Source organism: Neofelis nebulosa, chromosome 5 (assembly GCF_028018385.1).
Source record: "Neofelis nebulosa isolate mNeoNeb1 chromosome 5, mNeoNeb1.pri, whole genome shotgun sequence".
NCBI classification, from domain to species: domain Eukaryota; kingdom Metazoa; phylum Chordata; class Mammalia; order Carnivora; family Felidae; genus Neofelis; species Neofelis nebulosa.
The window spans coordinates 69,857,324-69,878,477 of NC_080786.1; the positions used below are offsets into that span (position 1 = coordinate 69,857,324).

Sequence of the window (21,154 nt, forward strand, 5' to 3'; positions counted from 1 at the left end):
TCAATAATCTTCTTAATCCCTTCCTGTTTAAACCATCCAGGAGTCCTTTTTTATCTGTAGAACATCTGTTATGATGCCCATCAGGCAGCATAAAGGTATATAGATTTTCTTTTTTTAAGTTGTTAGTTGCAGAGAGAGGTACATGGCATTTTATTTCAACTGACAGCTTTCTCCTATATTTTTTTCCAGGTACTTCCCTATACGTTCTTTAATAAGGACAAGATAAAAGTATAAGGTATGAGTGTATGTTGGGGGGTTCCCAACTTTCTTCTGGTCCTACAGCATGTTCTGGGAACCACTAGGGGGAATTTGTGCTTGAGCCATTCTCACAAACTCCTTGGGCTTCCTGCACACAACTCAGAAGGGACTATGCCCAGAAGCAGCTCAGCTCCAGGCCTCCTCAGAGAAACTGACCTGGGGTAACCATAAAGGTAATAGGTATTGGGTGAAGTTGTCCTGCAAAATATTGTTAAGATGATAAGGAAGCAGAATAAAGATATGATAGCAATCTGTGAAAAAAGTAAAATCCTGTGAAGATTAAGATAGGGACAGGTTTCAACACTCTCTTAATTACTGCTCTGGGCAAAAAGTCAGCTGCTGGTCCAGGATAAAAACATTAGGTACCCCAACAATTATTTTTTCTTAATCAACTTCATGCTTCCTTTTTGGCAGCCTGCTGCTCGGAGTCCTTCCTGACTGGGGAGCCTGGTTGTCTCTGCAGAGGGGAACTAGAGCGCTGGTGGACAGAGGCAAAATAGAGAGATTTCCTCTGCCTCCTCACACTGTTTGTATTTAATACTGTATACAAATATTACCTATTCAAAATCAAACAGCCTCTATCCCTATTCCCAGCTGATGACCTCGTCTTTTACTTCAGGGACAAAACTGAACAGTCAAAAGTCTTCCCGCAGATTCCCACAGTCAACAAGTGCCTAAAACGGTGCCTGAAATGTAGCAGCCAACTCCCTACATGTATGCTGAATGACAGCCAGGCATGCTGCAGCCCAGAGGCTTGCGTCCTCAGCCTGACTTATGAGTCTTCCTATCCGGTTGCCACAAGCTGCCTTGACTTTGCTGCACTGGGACACCCTCCCCCACTCCAGACATCTGCATCCTGACCATTCTTCAATATGGCGCCTTTCTTTCCTATCTAACTCCTCAGTCACGTCTTCTCCTCTTAACACCTAGATATTAGGTAGGGCCTACAGTGACATCGCTGAAATGAGTGAGAGTTGTAACTTTGTTTCATGCCAGGTGGCAACTCCCTCAACACTTCCACTGTGCCCTATGCAGAGCAGACACTCAGTAAATACCTTTTGACTGGCTGAGGACATCTTTATACATTCATGTAAAATTCAGTGACTGGGAATTCTGTGGGAGAAGTGGGGCCTCCCCTCCCCCAGCCACCCTCCTGGAAATCCAAACTCCTTAAATGAAATTTAAGAGAGCCTCAGGCTCACTCTCCTTATTTCTGCCAAGTGTTAATTATGTGTGGAATCTAAGGGGACTTCCATGTATGGATTACAAGGGATATTATGAGGGGACCTTAAGAAAGACAGCTGTGCAGCAGGAAGACATTCTTTTCTAAACTTTCAAAGACCTACAGTTCTCTAATTTGTTTTTGGGAGAAAGACTTTTTTCTCTCCAACGTTTCCTTTGTGCTTATTGAAAAAGGAGAGATTATTTCCAAGAAAAACGCTTTGTCTGATTAGCTCTTTGCATTATCAGGATTCAAAAACATAATGGAAAATTCTCAATCATTTTCTCTGAACTATGACGGCCATGATATTATAGGTCCTGACATTGTTGTTTAGATCTTCATTCAGCCAACACTAACCAATGTGTGTGTAAGAGTATCTCATTCTAAAATATTTCTAAAAATATTGATTATTTTAAAAACAACTTTAACATATGGAGTGACCATGATATAATAGGAAACACCAGATAGATTATTGCCTGTCCTATGGAGTCACTTGAGTCATTTGTCCTATGTAGTCACTTGAGTCACTTGTCCTATGTAGTCACCTTCTTTGACTTAAACACTTATTCCAACTTTGTTGTCATTGCTCAAAATGAGACTGGGTTGCCTTGGAAGCCACTTTTCCAGCTATTTAAGGAAGATCACTATTTCGTAGTCACACCTCATTTTTTTTTTAGTCTTAATCTAAACTATATTAGCTTGATCATGTACCTCATTCACTAGATTTGGCACTAGGCACTTTTGGGCTGTTTCCCAAACACCAAATCAAACAATGAACATTTGCTAACATTAAAACTACTTTTGAAAAGCAAGCGAGACAGGCCCTGGAGGTGATTTCAAAAGAGGAATCACAAAAGAGTTTTGAGTAATGGAATGAGTGTATTGTTGCCTGGGATAGCTTTTCAAATTGGGACAACACTCATTTTGAGGTGGCAGAGTTCATCCATTTCTCATGGTCCGTCTCTTCATCTTGCATTCTTATCTGATATTTGAAAACTCACTTTGGGCTGAGGAAGTAATCTTCGTGGATGAAGACTCTGAAATTTTAAAATTTCTTAAAATTTCTTAAAATTTTAGGGAGAAATTACATCCTGCTGAGCTGAAAGAAAAATGAGTACAAAGGAAAACATCGTTAAAAAATTCCAGATGGGAAAAAAAAAAAGCCAGATGGTAGCAAGTATTAGAACCACATAAACCTAGATTCAAATCCCCACTTTGCCAGTACTTGTTCGCCACTTTGGGCTTGTTATTTAACCTTTTAAGATACTGTTTTCATGTCTATACAATGATGGTCTATTAAATGGCACTATGTAAATCATTTAGTACGGAGACTGGCAAATATTAGAATAGTAGGTACTTGAAAATTGCTATTTTCTTTCTTTTCCTTGGAGAAATTAGTAGAAAGAAGATTCTCTAGGACTTAAAACCTAAGTTCGAGTCCCAGTTTATCAGCTATGTGACCTTGACCAAGTCACTCAAACTTTCTGGGGACTAGTTTTCAAAGTCCATTTGTAAAGTTATGATGTTATTTACTGTGGCATTTAATTTTATGTGTCAACTTGGCTGGGTCACGATGACCTGATACCTGGTCAAACATTATTCTGGGTATTTCTGTCAGGGTGTTTTTGGATGAGATTAACATTTTAATTGGTGGACTCTGAGTAACACAGAATGCCTTCCATAAATGCAGGTGGGCCTAATGTTATCAGCTGAAGCCCAGAATAGAAAAAAAGACTGACCATCCCTAAACGAGAGGGAATTCTGCGAACAGATGGCCTTTGGACTGGAACAGCAACATTAGATTTTCCACGAATCTCAAGTCTGACCTCCAGCCCACTCTGTAGATTTTGAACCGGTAAGTCTCCATAATTATGTGAGCCAATTCCTTAAAATAAATTGATCTCTTTATCTCTGTCTCTCTCTGCCTCTGTCTCTCTCTCTCCCTTTATTTATATATAGGTATTGTTCTATTTCTCTAGAGAACTCTGACAATACACTTGCCTCAAAGTTTTCTTTTATGGCCACAGGATGGAATAAAGGAAGTCATGTATGGAGCACAGCCTGTCACAGGTCTGGATCATGACAGCAGCTTAGGAAGCATCAATTTTCTTTTCCCTTCCCTTCGCTTGTTGAGCCTCAGTTTTCTCATTTGGAAAATGAAGAAGCTAGACGCACTAGATAATTTCTAAAGCTGCTTCAGCTAGGAACATTTATGTATCTATATGAAGCTAATTGCTTGGTCTATAACATTCAAAACCAGTCATGTCTAAGTTGGGTTTCTGCCAAGGAAGAAAGGCATGTGGGGTGCACAAAGACTATTTATGTAGAAAGAAACCCTTTCAGGGGTGCAAAGAGTTAGGGGGACTAAAGGGGAACTCCTGGTAGCCCTATAAATATTCTTTTAAGCATAGATGCTTTCTCAGTGGTTGGGGGAAGCCACGTACAATCTCTTACTCTATGCAGAAGTAACCGGGGAAAGTACCTGTTTTACCTGTTAGTGCATTTCTGTGCGTCTCTGTGCCCAGGTTCAGTGGGCTGAACTGCAGAAAGACTGCAGAAAGTGACTGACTGCAGAAAGAAGAGCCATTTCGTGGATTCAAAAAACCTATGGCATCAAGTCGAACAACACTAACCTTCGATCTCTGAAAATTTAAGGTCCGATATGGTATTTGTTAGAAGGAGAAAAGAAGTACCCTAGGCTGTGTTGTAACTATAGTCTTAGCAATTCATCAGAAAAGTTCCCTAGTGTATTTTAGGACATAAGTGTTATCTCCTTTCTTTTTTTTTAATGTTTATTTATTTTTGAGAGAGACAGAGACAGAATGCGAGTGGGTTAGGGGCACAGAGAGAGGGAGACACAGAATCCGAAGCAGGCTCCAGGCTCTGAGCTGTCAACACAGAGCCCGATGTGGGGCTCAAACTCACGAGCTGTGAGACCATGACCTGAGCTGAGTCGTTCGCTCAACCGACTGAGCCATCCAGGTGCCCCAATGTTATCTCCTTTGTTAACCAGTGAAGTGGCTAGATACTTAAGCATACTGGCTGGAGTACTTTGGGTCTTTGAATTTTTAGATGAGATAGTTGGAAAAATCCTTTGTGGGCTCTGTGGTGCTATATAAGGGTAAGTGATTATTATTCTTACAATACACACTCAAGTGATACCCATGGTTTGAGATTCAGGTGAAAGAAGTCTGGCTAAGAGAGCCCCTCTCACCAATATTTGAGTTCCATATTTTCTTTCTTGTACATACAGGGAGGTCTCATCAGGCAGGCTGATGAGCAAAATTAGCAACTGCTCACACAGCTTGAACTGTGAGGCTCAAACAAGGTTCTTGGTCACCCGTCCAAGTACCCACAGCCTGTCACCTGGGCTCTGGGCTACCGGCCTCTGTGCTATTCTGCTCCATGATGGAGCTAGAGCCACATCAGGCACATTCACTGTCATGAGAGCTCAGTGCTTAAAAGGATTCAGTGCTACTCCATTGCATGTGGATGACATCCAAATAACAGCATAGCACACAAGGCCTTCGAGACATATGGCTTCCACCTATGTCTCTAGTTCTATCTCTGCTGTGATTACTGCCCATCTTCTGTGGCACAGTTCTAGGCTCCAGCCTGTAAACTTTCATTCTCAAATTTCATATTTATTCAGCAGATATTTAATGCATGCCTACAAATGGGTTCAGTGCTGGGGATATATCACTAAATAAAAGGGAGCTTACATTACAGAGGGAGGCAGATGATAAACATTAGGGTGCATGTTAGAAAGTGGTGAGAACTGTGGGAAAGACAGAGCAAAATAAGAGGACTTAGTTGTGCTGAGAATGGGGATGGGGGTTGTGTTTTATGTAGGGTGATCAAAGTAGGCCTCTCTGAGAAGGTAAAAGAATGTTTCAGTTATGTCACATTATTATAATGATGACTAGCTGATGGAGGAGCGAGCCATGCCAACATCTTGGAGATGCAGAGGCAGTGGCTGTCGTGACACAGGAAATGGTTATTGTGTTTGAGAAACAACAAAGATGCTACTATGCTGGGATGCAATGAGAAAGCAAGAGAGTAGAAGGAAACTGGGAGGGAGTAGGTGATAGGACCATACAGTAAGGTCTTGAATGTCATTATCGGGACTTTGGCTTTGACTCTGAGTGAAATGGAAAGCCATTGGAGGGTTTTGTGCAGGAGAGTGACATGACCTGACATATTTCCAAAGGACTCCTTTGGCTGATGGGCTGTGAACAGACTGATGTGCAGAAGTGGGAAGACCAGCTGGGAAGCCGTGGGGGTAAGAGGTAAGTTATGGGAAGAGAGGTAAGAGAGAGTTATGGTTTAGACCAGGGTAGCAGCATGGAAGTAGTAAGAGGTAGTCAAATAAGGGATCTATTTTAAAAGCAGAGACTATAGGATTTGGATGTGCAGTGCTTCAGCATTCAGGAGACAGAAGATGGGTAGGGTGGAGGGATCGGCAAGGAGACTGGGATGGTATAGTCAGTGGGTGGGGGTGGGGGAGTAAAGATAGCATTGTAGATACAAAAGGAAGAAAGTATTTCCAGAAAGCATCAGTGATCAATTATATCAGATACTGCTAAGTTCACTAAGATGGTGAACCTGTGAGATGAAAACTCACAGGTAAGTTTAGCAGTGTGGAGATCATTGATAACCTGGAGAAGAGCAGTTTGGGTGGAATGCTTTGAGGCAGACACAGTAGTGATGAGTAGGAGAAAATAGGAGAAGAGGAATTGAAGACAGTGAGTTAAGACAACCCTTCTGAGCACTATTTAGCAACAAAGGGAGCAGAGTAATAAGGAATAGCTAGAGGGATAAGTGAGGTCAAGAGAGGCTTCCAGGAAAACAAAAAAGAGAGAGAGAGAGAGGGTTCCAGGATCACATGTGGGTAGTCTCATGCCTTCATGCCTCTCTTCTAGACTCTACCTACTGCACCTTCACTTTTTCTTTTTTAATTTTTTTAATGTTTATTTGTTTTTGAGAAAGAGAGCACAAGTGGGGGAGGGGCAGGGAGAAAAGGAGACAGAGAATCTGAAGTAGGCTCTGCACTATAGCCTGACTGACATGGGGCTTGAACTCACAAACCTAGTGATCATGACCTGAGCCGAAGTCGGACGCTCAACCAACTGAGCCACCCAAGAGCCCTGAACTTTTTCTTGAGGATATAATTTACCTATGTCTACCCTGAGCCTTCTCTATTGGCCCTGCTCATTCATCAAAAAGGACTTACTTCATACTTGCTATGAAATAGACCATGGTCAGTGAGCTCAATGATGAAAATGAGCAGCATAAGATTTGATAAGACCTTTGCCTTCCTGGAGGTTCTATTATAATGGGGAGACAGAGAATACAGAATCAGGCAATTAGAAAAACAGAAGTGATCATTACAGATTATGATAAATGTTTTTATAGGCCATCAACTGGGTAATGTGAGAGAAGGTGAGGTGTGGTGGTCATAGGAGGCCTCTCTAGGGAGGTGACCACTGAACTGAAACCTGAAGAATATTGCTCTGGACTGAATGATGATGTCCCCCGCCCTCAAATTTGTATGTGGAAACCCTCATCCCCACTGTGATGGTGTTTGTGGGGCCTTTGGGAAGCAATTAGGTCATAAGTGTTGAGCCCTCATGAATAGGATTAGTGCCTTTATAAGACAGGCCCTGAGAGAGGTGAGCTCTCTCTCCACCATGCAAAGACACAGCAAGAAGGCATGTGTCTGTAAACCAGGAAGCAGGTTCTGACCAGACACTGAATTGGCTGGCACCTTCATCTTGGACTTCCCAGCCTCCAGAACTGTGAGAAATAAGTTTCTGTTGTGTAAGCCACCCAGTCTGTTATGGCAGCCAGAACAGAGTAAGACAGATACCGAGGACCCAGTGGCAGAAAGAACCAGAAGAGTCTTCCAGGCACAGAGTATTAGCTCCAAAAGCAAAAGTGGTCAGGTGGGAAGGGGTGGTGTGGTGGAAGAAGAAAAGGAGGTCTAGTGTGGCTGGAGTCACCTGAGCTGGGAAAGGTGGTGTGGGTGCAATACGGGACCAGATTACATAAGGCTTGGAGGCCTGTGCAGCAGGCTGAGTGTGGAGAGAGGAGGGTGGCTTTGCTGAGTGGTAGCAGTGTAGATGAGAAGTGCACTGGTGGAGATACTTTTGGAGGTAAACAAGCTGGTAGATTGGATATGGTGAATGAGAGAAAAGAACAAATCAAGAACTGCTCCTATGGAGTGACCGGCCAGGTGGTTGTGGCACCACTACCTGGAAGAGAAAGAAGATCTCTACAAGGAGGGGTGGGAGATCATGGGGGGGTGGGAGGAGAGAACTGGTTGTAAAACAGGCATCAAGGAAACCTTGAGAGAACGTGTTTCAGGAAGTTGGGAACAATCAACCAGGTCGAGTTCTCCTGAGAGATGGTGAGGAATGGAGAATGGGAATCATTAGTCTTAGCACAGCCTGCCCCATGGCCCCCAACCTTTGTCTAACCTCCCTTCACTTCTGCCTTTCTCCATTATTTGACAAATTTTAGAGGTTAGGGACCTCCTTTTATATTCACCTTTGTATCCCCGGGCTCAACAGTGTGCCTTAGGAATGGGGTAGGTTCATGATGAGTTCCTGACTAGAAATAACCCTGGGAAAGAGACACCCAAGGTGCTATCAGCTGAGAGATCAGCTGCCAGCTGCCAGAGTGAGTGGGGAGGGCCCAGCCCTACTCCTTTAAGAGCCCGCCCCAGAGCCACATGCAACAGGTTCCACTCAGTGCCTTATAGGCTGAAAAGTGTTCCATCTTCTTGGAACTGGAAAGGGCGCTCAAGATAAGGCAGGGTGGGAACCTGGCTCACTGACACATAATTAGCCAGCTTTTGTCTTTGGATCTGACTGGAAGTGACTCATAGGCTGGAAAAAACCTTTTGGAAACAAATGAGGGGGGAAAAAGTAGGTTAAGTCACTATAGCATTTTCTCAGATAAAATGTGGATCTGCTGTCCCATAAATGTTGAATGCTGTACATTTCTTCAGCCTCTCTCCAACAAAAACCCAGGGGGAATTATTAAGCCTGACGATTCCCTCATTTTCTCCAAGATTTTTATTAAATGCAATTTAGAGGGGATTAAGTTTCTTCTCTTTTCTCTTTCTATTCACTTGAATAAACCCTAATTATTGCTGGGGCAGAATAAATGGGCTTCCAGAAGACTGTGGCGATTTGTGATGTTTCCCCTTTAAGTTAACCAGTTGGAGGCTCCTGTTCCAACAGCTACTGGGGCATTTCCTGTCCACTCACACCTTACTCAATTCAATTTGAAGTATTTATAGAGTGCCTTGTTGTGAGGCACTGACACATACACAGCTCTGCCCTCTGAGGGTTTCTGGTAGGGGTGGGGAGGTAGTCTTGAACTCAACTAAGATACTGTACAAATCAGACTAAGAAATGCCATGGTGGTGTGTATTAATTAGAACTTTTTTTGGTTGCAAGTAACAAAAATGCAAACTAAGTTAAACGATTAGGAGAATGTGTTGTAGAAAATACCAGGTTGTCCCAGGAACCCGGGCAGGCAGGACTGTATCAGGAACCCAGGAACCCGCACTGCCAACATCACAACTCTATGGGCCTCTCAGCTTTGCTCTCCCAGCCTGTGTATCTCTGTCTCTGTTTCCATCTGTCTATCTTTAACTCTACCTCAGACTCTGTTTTCAGACTGGCCTCCCCTCCACATTATGGGAAACATGGTCATATAGAAGATTCCCAACTTTATAATATCTTGCAATTTTAGCTCTGGGGTGAAATGGACTTTTTCACTTCCAGTTTCAAAATTCCTCAAGAAGGCTTCTGATTGGACTCAAATGTGTCAGCTCTTCACTTCTGGACCTATCTATCCCACGTGGGGAGCCAGGGGAGGGAAGGACTTGGCAAGTGTCTGTGAATGGTCCAGCTTGGGTCAGAAGCACATTACCCGCTCCCATGCCCAGCCCGACAATAAAATGGCTTTTCTCAATAACCCTGCCCTGGTAGCTCCAGAGCAGTGGGCTCAGTAAAGCCTGGAGGGTACGGGGAAATCATACATCCAGCACTGCAGCTGACTCTGTTTTCAGAACCAACCATGGGGGCCCTGGTTTGATACGTGTAACTCTACTAATGAAGGCCTGCAATATTTGAAAAAAGGAGTCCCTTATGAAATCTGGCTTTCATATGATCTTCTTCTTTTTAATGTTTGTTTATTTATTTCTGAGAGAGAGAGAGAGAGAGAGAGAGAGAGAGAGAGAGAGAGAGAGAGAGAGAGAGAGAGAGAACAAGTCGGGGAGGGGCAGAGAGAGAGGGAGACACAGAACCTGAAGCAGGCTCCAGGCTCTGAGCTGTCAGTACAGAGCCCAATGTGGGGATCAAATTGGTGAACGGGCAGCTCATGACCTGAGCTGAAGTCAGCTGCTAAACCAACTGAGCCACCCAGGCCCCCCTCATTTGATCTTCAGGACAGTGATTGAGGGCATTACTACCACCCACTTTTTACTGAGCACTCTGTCCACACTGACACAGCTAGTACGCCACAGGGCAGGGTTCAGAACGATGCGATTCCACAGCCCCTGTGCGGTCTGACCATTCGGGTGCTCCACAAACACAGCTCGGTGCGGAGAGAGGGCAGGAGCCCCAAGGAAGAGCAATCCGTCACAGTGGGGGTGGGGAGAAGTTCTGAGCCTGGCTTTTACTTACTGGGAAGATTTCAACAGGTCTAGGTGAGGGAGGTACCGAGCTCGGCCAGAGGGGAGGGCCGGGGCACCTAGTCTCAAAGGTGAGACCAGCAGAGCCGGGTGGGAGGACTGGAGGAGGTGTGGCGGGAGCTTCGTGGCCTGAAAGAAAGGTCCAGGCCCAGTGGGGAATGCCACGCCCCAGTTTGGAGTTCTTCCTTCCAGATCCCGGCCTCTAAAATGCAATTCCATTTAAGGGCAACCCAGCCTGGTTCACACCTAGCCTTGGAGATGACAGATTGCCCTGTGGTCAATTTGCGGGGTGAGAATGGGAGCCTCCAACTCTGCACCTGCACTGCCAGCGCCATAAAGGAAGTCAATCATTTCCCATAAAATGTCACCACTGCTGAGGTGCAATTTACAAGGGGGTCCTCTGCAGACGGAAATACACCACGGAAAGCGACCCCTAGATTTTCAAATTCACTGCAGCGAGGCGCGGGGAGGAAGGCCCGGGTGCAGAGTGGAGGAGGGACCAAGGAGCACCCCCCTTTTTTTTGCCCTCGGCTCCTTGCTTTGTAACCGGCTCTGCCACGTGTTAAAAGCTTCCGGGGGTGGGGGAGGGCGGCCTCAATTATTTCTGCCTGAGATGTGCTGGACCAAACGTAAACAGCGGAGGAGCGGGAGCCGGGAGCCCGGAGTCGAGGCTGGGCAGAGCTGCAGCGACCCTGCTGCCGCCGCCGCCGCCGCCGCCGCCGCCGCCGCCGCCGCCGCCGCCGCCGCGGAGCCTGAGCTCCGAGCTGCCGCGGCGCCTGCGAGCCGCCCCTCCCCCGCCGGGCCCGGGAGCCCATTTTCGCTTGGCCGGTCCCCGCGCTGCCGGATGGATTGCGCCCCACCCCCGCTCCTCTGCTCAGTCATTCAGACTTGGAAAGTCAATAACACGCTGACATCATCAGGGGTTTGTGTATTATTACACGGCTACTTTCCAGAGTACCTGGCATTATCTAAGAGAGGAGCACTGCGGCTGCCCAAGAAAGGGCCCGGACGCGGGGCAAGCTGGCCTCTGGAGGGGTGGCTGCCCGGAGCCAGGCCTTTCCTCCGTGGGGAGCGTCTTCAGGGCACCGATTAGAAACAGATTATGAGCTTTTGCTGCACTAAATGCAGATGCACTTTAGATATCGATACATGCTTCATTTTGGCTTGGGGGTGCACTTATAAATCATTCTTAAGTGACCTCTATTTCTACCAAAGACATCCACTTGGTCTTTAAGGAGCATTTTTAGTGATCTTCACAAAGGAAAAAAGGAAAAGGCTTTTTTTATGACAGGAAGCCAAAGGCTGATTCTTTTGAGACTCTTGGGGTTTTTTTGTGTGTGTGCAATTCTCTATTATGTAATCTCCATCACGGGTGATTAGGTCTTCTCTTTCCCTCCAGGGCTGGACTGGGTGGTTTGGTTGCTGTGTTTTTCTTAAGCCTCATGCAGAGCAAACACACACATAGAAAACATGTCCCAGATTTATGGTGCAAAACTGCTCTCCAAGCAAATTGCCTTAGAAGAGTGTCTCAATTTGAAGGAGGGAAATAGATGAATTTGTTGTTAATTAAGACTCCTTATCTTACTATTCTGGCATTTCCTTTTCCTAGAATGAGTTTTTAAAAATAATTTTATGTATTTTAGATGTTCTCTTTCCTCCCCCCCACCTATTATGATACTTGTAATAGCTTAAATAACTATAGATTGTATAGATTATTGATACTTTTGTTCTGTTAATACTGCAACTCAATAACTCACACAACATAGTACCTTTTCTGTCTGGCCAAAAACACTAGTTCCTTCTTTACCCACACAGGGCAGATCTCCTTTAAATTTTCTTAGTATCTTAAATTACAGAAAATGTCAGCCAGGCCCAAATTGGCTACCTGCAGAATTACAGGGTGAGAGTAGTTCTTCATCAGCCTGATCTCATCTCTCTCTATCTCAGGCAGGGAAAGATCACTGATTGACATAGAAGTCTTTAGCCTCCCCGGGAGAGAGCAAGGGAGCCCTGTTTCTCAACAATGTAACAATTTCCCTCTGTGTGCTTGGTCATTTCAGAAGAATCTGTAGTAGATTGTGACCACTTCCCTCCAGATGGTCTGAAAAAAACTCCCCCACCAGGTTGCACTTCTAAAATCACCTCCCCAGGCCTGTGCTATATTCCTCCCTCCCCACCCCCAAGCTTGCTGCGGGGAAATTCCCTTTTCGTAGCTGCCTGCAGCTGCTGAGGTCTTGTGTGCAGCCCTCCAAGATGGTTCAGTAGGTGTTGGGTCTGTGGTGTTTGAAGCTGCTAAAGGAAGGATGGAGTGGGGTGTGGGGGTGAGCTCCCAGGCAGCCCATGGACTATTTACTTCTGGGGCTTTCCCTCAGCCCTGTACAGAGGAGCCTGCAGATCTGTTTGTCTTTTTGGTTGTTTTCTCACCTGCTGGCCTTCTGGTCTTTGCCTGAACCCCTCCTAGATGGACTACCCTGCTAGGGGGTCCTTGCTAGGCTGGAATGTCAGCCATTTCATTCTAGATGTTGAGCTCTAGTTGATTCCTGGCAATCAAATTCTTTTCCTGGAGCTTTGGCTTAAGCAAGGAGGACAAACAGATCAGTGGGTCACTTGGGCACGCGCTGCAGGATAGGAAGTTGATTACCAGGTACCAAAGCTCCAGAACTAGGTGGCTGATGCCTTTCCCTTATACAGAAGCCTATATGTCAGGAGGAGGAGAGCATTCAGTAGCAAGAACCACGTTGGGGAGATGGAGAAGCAGGAGTCTTGGCTGGAGATGAGATCAGTATGTTCGAAGAGGTAGACATGTGCTCACTGGCGGGAGATCATGGCTTCTGCCCGCCATGGGCCCACCCAGGTCAGGGCCTTGCCTGGGTTGGTCCTCCTGTGCTGTTGGAGGGAGGAGGAGCTCCATGTGACAGATGACATCGGGCCCTTCTTCCCAGAGCTGGCCCTGAAGGGAACTTGGTGGCCTGATGGGCCTAGGAGCGATCCTGCAAAGGGTACATGATATTCCCCCATTCCTCCGGGAAAAAGAGGTCACCTTCAGGGCTTTTACTGCTAAATATTTGTCAGCTGCTTAGAAATGGGTGCATTTTGGGGCACCGGGGTGGCTCAGTCAGTTAAATATCCACTCTTGTTTTCGGCTCAGGTCATGATCTCATGGTTTCCGGAGTTCAAGGCCTGAGTTGGGCTCTGCGCTGTTATCAGGAACCAGCCTGAGATTCTCTCTCTTTCCCTCTCTCTCTGCCCCTCCCCCACCGACACTGTCTCCATCTGTCACAAAATAAATAAACTTAAAAAAAAAAAATGGGTGCATTTTAATTCCCAGGCTTGTGTCTTTTCAGGTAGTCAGTATGAAGATTGGTATTCAGGTATAAAGCCCTAATTTTGGTTTAGAAAAGGCATCATCTTTGGGGCACCAGGGTGGCTCGGTCAGTTAAGCTTCCAACTCTTGGTTTAGGCTCAAGTCATGATCTCGTGGTTTGTGAGTTTGAGCCCCACATCCGGCTCCACGTGGACAAGCTCAGAGCCTGCTTGGCATTCTTCCCCCCCCCCCCCAAATAAATAAACACAAAAAATATTTTTTAAACTAAAGAAATAAAATAGAAAAACAGATATGAAAATACAAGCCTAATTTTTCTTATTAGGTTTAGAAAATTATATTTGCAAAATGTCTCTACCAAACTGCTCTGGCTGTCTCTAAATGTTATTCTCAGTTGCTATGTGCATCCCGTCGTGGAGTGTAACAAACAGTTCTTGGATCCAGGCTGACTCTGAGAAGCACTGGAGCAGAGGCTGCTCTCTGGATGTCCAGCAACTGAATTCAGCTCACATTTGTGTTTTGGTTGACCTAAATAGGTTCTGTTTGTTTGTTTTTTAATTGGATTGAAAATCCAGAGGTTTCACATAAAAGGCAGCTTCTCCTGAAGAGTGGAAAGCTTCCGGCAACACAAGCGTGTCAGCCGCCCCTTTATTCTTGCGCGGCCTGGGGTAGGGTCACTCATTTCAGCTACCTGCTTTGCTCCAAAAGGCTTTCGGATTGTTGTACCCCCTTTCCAGGTGTCCTGTATTTTGCTAGCCTTCTCACAGGAGAAGACCACCCTGAAAGGTCAAAGGACCCCAACCAGGGGAGTGTGGTGTTAGCGTGGAGTTGCTGCGAATCCTCTGGTACCCCAAACATTCTAGATTATGATGGACAGTATGCTTCAGATCAGTATAGGTTAGTCTTGAGATGCATGCCAATGTCGTTTTGATGAATGTAAACGTTTATTTAATAACTCACAAGTGTTACTGTTAAGTGTTACTACTAGTTTTTTGTTACTTTTTCTTGGTGAATAGATATAGAAAGTAAAAATACTACTGCCTCTTTTTCTATGTTCAGGAGGGGATTCTCCCTCATGAAAAGGTTAGGGGCCTGCTGAGCTATACTGGTTCTCATCTTTAGACTCTTGTATATGTACCCCCAAAACAATATCATAATATGATGTATCCTCAGCTCTTTTTGAAAATGACAGCTACAGTTTTGCATTCTAAGTTGAAGTGTTGGCAAAGGATAATACCCACTATACTGCAAAAATTGACATTTTAGAATAAAGCCGTTACATCACTTTTTAAAATGTATCCAATGGGATCCAAATACCACAGCAATCAGATACCTATCATCATTCACTTAAAAAATACATGAACAAGCTCTTTTTTAATGGTGGCGGGTTTTACGTGATTTTTTTCTCTTTGAATTTATATGGCCAGCCTTACAGAACCAACAAAATAAATATAAGTTTTAATTAAAAAATTCTGTGTGATTATGTGGCTTTAAGCATTAATTTTTATTGACCATATATCATAATGAGGTGAATGTGCCTTTTTTTTCTAACTAGCTCCTGTACCCATGGATGACTACTGCTGCCTATTGCTAGAATGAACATTCATTCTATTTCTCGTTTTCTGTTCCCACACTTGCGTGCACATAAGAAATGTTATCACGTAAACAGGTAGATAGAAATGGAAGTAGTTTTTTTTTTTTTAATTTTTTAACGTTTATTTATTATTGAGAGACACAGAGAGGCAGAGCATGAGCATGGGAGGGGCAGAGAGAGGAGGAGACACAGAATCCGAAGCAGGCTCCAGGCTCTGTCAGCACAGAGCCTGACACGGGGCTTGAACTCACTAGCTGTGAGATCATGACCTGAGCCGAAGTCGGACTGAGCCACCCAGGTGCCCTAGAAGTAGTTTTAAAATAGCAACATCCTTTCTAGATTCATTTGCCATTCTTTCTTTCTTCACCTCCTGAATCATTTGCCAAAGATCTCATGGCTTGCCCCAAATCAGCTGTGTTTACATCCTACTTCCATCTTGTGGGGAGCAAAGAAGTCACTCATTGTAGACAGAATGTTTGTGTCCCCCGAAATCACATGTTGAAACCTAATCCTCCTGTGAATGTATGAGCAGGTGGGGCCTCTAGGAAGTAATTAGGTCATGAAAGAGGAGCCCTCATGAATGGGAGTAGTGCCCTTAGAAAAGCCACTGCAGACAGCTCCCTTCCCCCTTCTGCCATGTGAAGCCAGTGTGAGAAGATGGCCATGTATGAACCAAAGTGTGTTCTCACCGGACATTCAGTCTGCCAGGGCCTTGGGCTTGGACTTCCAGCCTCTAAGACTGTAAGAAATACATTACTGTTTTTTATAAGCTGTCCAGTCTATAGTATTCTGTGATAGCAGTGTGAACTAAGATGCGTGACAAGCAAAGGTATTTATTTCAAGTCATTAACAGTATTTGCTTCCTCTATACCTACTCTGAGACTTAATTCTTCCTTTGCTCTGCAGGTGTTCATGCCCCAGGGCAGTGTACCACAGTAAGACTGGCACAAGGTGAAAGGTATGTATTTCTTTTCTTTTTTTTCTGGGTAGTTGAGATTTTACTTATTTATTATCATTTCTATTCTATTTATTTTATTCTTGTCTATAGTCTTTCTATTTTATTTATTCTATTGCTTATCTATATTGTTTAAATTTTATTTAAAAATTGTTTTTAATGTTTTTATTCATTAATTTTTTTGAGACACACACACACACACACACACACACACACACACACACACAAAGTGTGAGTGGGGGAAGGGGAGAGAGAGAGAGAAGGAGACACAGAATCCGAAGCAGGCTCTAGGCTCTGAGCTGTCAGCACAGAGCCCGACGCGGGGCTCGAACTCACGAGCTGTGAGATCATGACCTGAGCCAAAGTTGGGCGCTTAACCGACTGAGCCACCCAGGCACCCCAATATTGTCTAAATTTTAAAATTAGATGTAATTGACATATAACATCATTTTAGTTTCAGGTATACAACATAATGATTTGATATTTGTATACATTGTAAAATGATCACCTCAATAATCTAGTTAACATCTAATACCACACATGGTAACAATATATTTTTCTTATGATAAGATCTTTTAAGATTTATTCTTAGCAACTTTCAGGTATAAAATACAGTGTTATTGACTATAATCACCGTGCTGTACATTACATCCCAGGATTGATTTATTTTATAACTGGAACTTTGTACCTTTTGACCCCCTTCACCCATTTTGCCCACCTTCCCCACGCCCCATCCCTGCCTCTGACAACTACCAATCTGCTCTCTCTTTATATGAGCTCAGTTTTGTTTTTGTGTTTGTGGATTCCACATATAAGTGAGATCATATGGTATTTGTCTTTCTCTGACTTCTTTCACTTAGCATATGCCCTGAAGGTCCATCTGTGTCAAATGACAAGATTTCCTTCTTTTTTATGACTGAGTGGTATTTGGTATGCTTTTCTTTAGTAAAGTAGGAGACAGGAGATTGAGAGATCACCTTGACAGCAAGCTCTTTTCCAGATAGATAATACTCATAGATGCCGAGGAATTTAGTTCTCTTAACACTATCCTTTTTTGTGTGCTCCTTGGAAAGTCTTCACATACCCACAAAAGTGTGTGTGTACTCCAGCTTGAATATAGCTGCCCTGGAAAAAGTTGGGCCTGGGTTCTTACACTTAAAAGGGAAATACCAAGAGGTAAGCGCTGCCAGTGATTGCACTAACAACATATTCATAATGTTTGCCTTGTAAGCCCAGTTATATCTGTGGCCCGTTCTGTGGGAGCTCCCTGTCAGGGCTCCATGAAAGAAATTATGAAGGGGATCTTTGCTGAGAGTGCTGTGAAGGCTGCTGATGGTTCGTAGACTTGCACTGACAACGTGGGCTTTTCACACAGTCATAACTTAGTTCAGCATGCCATTAGTTTCATTCCTCCTTTTTCACTGGGATTCTAGAGGGAATGTGCTCTCCTCCATTCCTCCTTCGCTACCAAACTCTTAGGCTGATGTAAAGAACAGTTCCTATTCCTTCCTAGGTGTGCTGAGCTGTCCTTCAACCCCCCACCCCCTTCCCCATGCTCCATCGCACAAACCATCTTTTCAGTTGGCTGTTGTTTTGAAGAAGGTAGCTCAAAGTCAGCCAAGAATTTTTAGAGGAGGAGCTCATAATATTCAGAGTCCTCTTTTGTTCTCTACTTCCTTTTGCTTATCCTTCCTAGTTTTGAGGCTTTAAGAGAATTTCATGTATGAGCTAAAGTTGCCTCTGTAGGGTAAGTCAGTCTTCACTGCTCCTGGCCTTTTAATGTAATCTCACCAATGAGAATTTTGAGGGCCTCAAGAAGTCAGGTCCACTCTTGGAATACCCTAGGGATTTGGGTCCACTGTAGAGTACACCTGAGAAATATGGTCTGGGCCACTTGAAATGCTTGAAATATTTTTAAACCAAATTTAATTTCTACAGGTATACTGGAACAGTTTTGATCTGGAATCATATGGGATTTCTTTCTAGGTGTATTTCATTCTGCACCAGAAGGCTTAAATTGCCTCAAAATTAGGGGAAAGGAAAGAGAAAGGTGAAAAAAATTTAAAAATAAAATATTTGTTGAAATTTCTGAGCACCCAGCATATGCCAGGCATTTTGCACACGTCTCACGAAATCCCCCCAACATCCATGTGAGGTAAGTATCATTACCCCATTTTATAGCTGAAGAAAGTCTCAGAAAGTGTGGAAGCCGAACACTTGTGCCATCTTTGCTTCGTGTTTGCCTGATTGCAATATTTATTACTCAAGCACATGAGGAATTTCCCAACATAGAAGGAAGAGCAGAAGTTGGGCATAGCTCCACTTTATAAAATAGTGAGTTTGTAATCACCTGTGAATAAGTTTTTCTAGGGCAATGTCAAGGTATCTCAAATAGGGGTCCATCTAGGTCCTAAAAGAGACTTCTTTAGATTTCTAGTGGCACTTCAACAGAGATTGAAGACTAAATAAAATCTCTTAAACTGTTTTGTTTAACATTTTCTAAACAATATAAGCTTATATGTCTTCCAAAGTAGTTAATTAGACACCTCATTTTTGAAACATGATTGATTTTCATAGTTACATCAACAATAGGATGAAAAGAATAAATCTGGACTACTTGGATCAGAACAGTGATAAATAAGAGAAAAACTCTTAAAAATATCAAATACTTTGTTTACACTGGCACTACAGTCCTTCAGAGTAGCCAAGCTATATAGAATGTGACGTTATTCAACAGAATGGTAAACCCAGGAGAGAGAACGAGTTCGAGCAGAACAATGAGCCTGGTTTTGGACAAGTTGAGCTTGAGGAGTTTCTGGCACAGGCAAATGGTGATTCCCATTGGGCCTGTGGTTCTGAGACAGGAGGTGAGCTGGATTGTACTAGTCATTCACATATAGATGGTGATTGAATCCACTGGGGAGGAGGAGATCACTGGGAGAGTAGTACAAAGGAAAAGAGAGCCAGAAAACAAACCTGGGGATCATAGTAAACTAATACCTGGAAAGCCAGCAAATGAGATTGAGAAGTAGCCACGGAAGAGTGAAAACCAGATTTTTTTTCCCCCAAGGAAGTTAAGGGTAGTGGGAGATTCAACAATGTCAAAAGCAGCTGAGAGATCCTGGAAATAAAGACCATTGAATTTGACCTAAGGAGATCACTAGCTATCTTGGCAAGAAGAGCAGCAGGTGTGAAACTGCAGTGGATGAGAAGGGAGTAGATGGTGAGGCTGAGGAGGCAGTGATCAGATACCACAATTTTTTTTTTTTTTTTTTTTTTTTTTTTTTAGAGAGAGAGAGAATGAGAGAGGGAGGGAGAGAGAGAGGGATTGGGGGAGAGAGAGAGAGAGAGAGAGAGAGAGAGAGAGAGAGAGAGAGAGAGAGAGAGAATCTTAAGTAGGCTCCACACTCAGCACAGAGAGCCTGGCAGGGGGCTCCATCCAAGGACCCTGGGATCATGACCTGAGCCAAATCAGGAGTCTGATACTCAACTGAATGAGCCACCCAGGTACCCCAGACAGGACTTTTTTTTTTCATGTTTATTTATTTTTGAGAGACAGAGAGTGAGCAGAGGAGGGGCAGAGAGAGAATCCCAAGCAGCGGGGAACCCTACTCAGGGCTTGAACCCAGGAACTGGAATCATGAAATCATGACCTGAGCCAAAATCGGATGCTTAACTGATTGAGCCTCCCAGATGCCCCACCCCCTTCCTGACTTGTGAGTAAACTTTGGGTTGTGAAGGGCAGTGGTTATAGGAGGGATTTATTTCATATTTTTAAAAGAGGGGGAATATATTGACATGCTTACAATGCTGATGATGGCAAGAGGCCAGTAGAGAGAGACAGCTGGAAGATGTGAAGAGAGTGGGGACAAATAATAGATTGAGGTGGGAAAAAATGTCTGAAAGGATGAGATCCAGAGGGCAAGGAAATTTATGACACAAGCTCTCTTTCTGATGCGCACCGGGTGTTGTATGTTAAGTGATGAATCACTGATGAGTGAATGATGAATGATGTTAAGTGATGAATCAGTGGTACACCTGAAGCCACTATTGCACTGTATGTTAACTAGCTGGAATTTGAATAAAAACTTGGGGAAAAAAGAGAAAGTTTGTCCTCTTTCGTTCTGGTGAAATAATTGTGGAAACTACTACATCTCTATCATTGCCCTCATAGATTGGTTTTCTAATTTACTCACTAGCTTTGGAGCTGTTGGAGGAAGGCACTCATATATTTAGTTCTGCATTTCTTCTTTTTTTTAGTGTTTATTTTTGAGAGAGAGAGAGACAGGGAGAATGGTGCGAGGGAATGCAAGGGGGGAGGGGCAGAGAGAGAGGGGGGACAAAGGATATGAAGTAGGCTTTGTTTTGACACATGAAAGCCTGATGTAGGGCTCAAACTCCTGAATCATGAGAGAGGGGCAGAGAGAGAGGGAGATGCAGAATCCGAAGCAGGCTCCAGGCTCTGAGCTGTCAGCACAGAGCCTGACATGAGGCTCAGATTCCTGAGCTGTGAGATCATGACCTGAGCCACCCAGGTGCCCCTTTGCTCTGTATTTCTACTTCTTAACTCACTGTACTCAGTAGGCATTTTGTTTAGTAAGTGAAATTTTGGTTCTGATTTATGCCATCCAAAAAAATTTTGTTTTCTTTTTTCTCCCCCTGCCGCCTTGGCAAAAAAGTATAGAGCATTAGGCTCTATCTATAAGAAAAATAAATCCTGGGGCACCTGGGTGGCTCAGCCGGTTAAGCATCCAATTCTTGATCTCAGCTCAGGTCATGATCTCACGGTTCATGAGTTCAAGCCCCACATAGAGCTCTGCATTGATGGCATGGAGCCTGCTTGAGATTCTGTCTCTTCTTCTCTCTGCCCCTCACCTTCTTGTGCTCTGTCTCTCTCTCAAAATAAATAAATACATTTTAAAAATAAAAATAAAAAAAGACTAAATCCCAAGTCAAGAGATGGAGGGTGATGGACAGCAGTTCCTACCAAGTTTCAGGCCTGGCTGTCAATCTACCCAGACACATTGCAGTCAAATTAATCGATCAGGAAACAACCCAGGTACATCATTAACTGCCTTCGCTTCCCAGGTCAGGTG

General features: G+C 44.1%; 1 long non-coding RNA gene across 1 annotated transcript in view; it reads left to right on the plus strand.

Moving 5' to 3' along the window:
- Positions 1 to 2,977: 2,977 nt before the first annotated feature.
- Positions 2,978 to 21,154, plus strand: part of LOC131512181 (uncharacterized) — a 78,158-nt gene continuing 59,981 nt past the window's right edge. The window contains exons 1-2 of the long non-coding RNA XR_009262014.1: positions 2,978 to 3,335; positions 16,010 to 16,061. This is a non-coding gene — a long non-coding RNA (uncharacterized LOC131512181). The remainder of the gene's footprint in view (positions 3,336 to 16,009; positions 16,062 to 21,154) is intronic.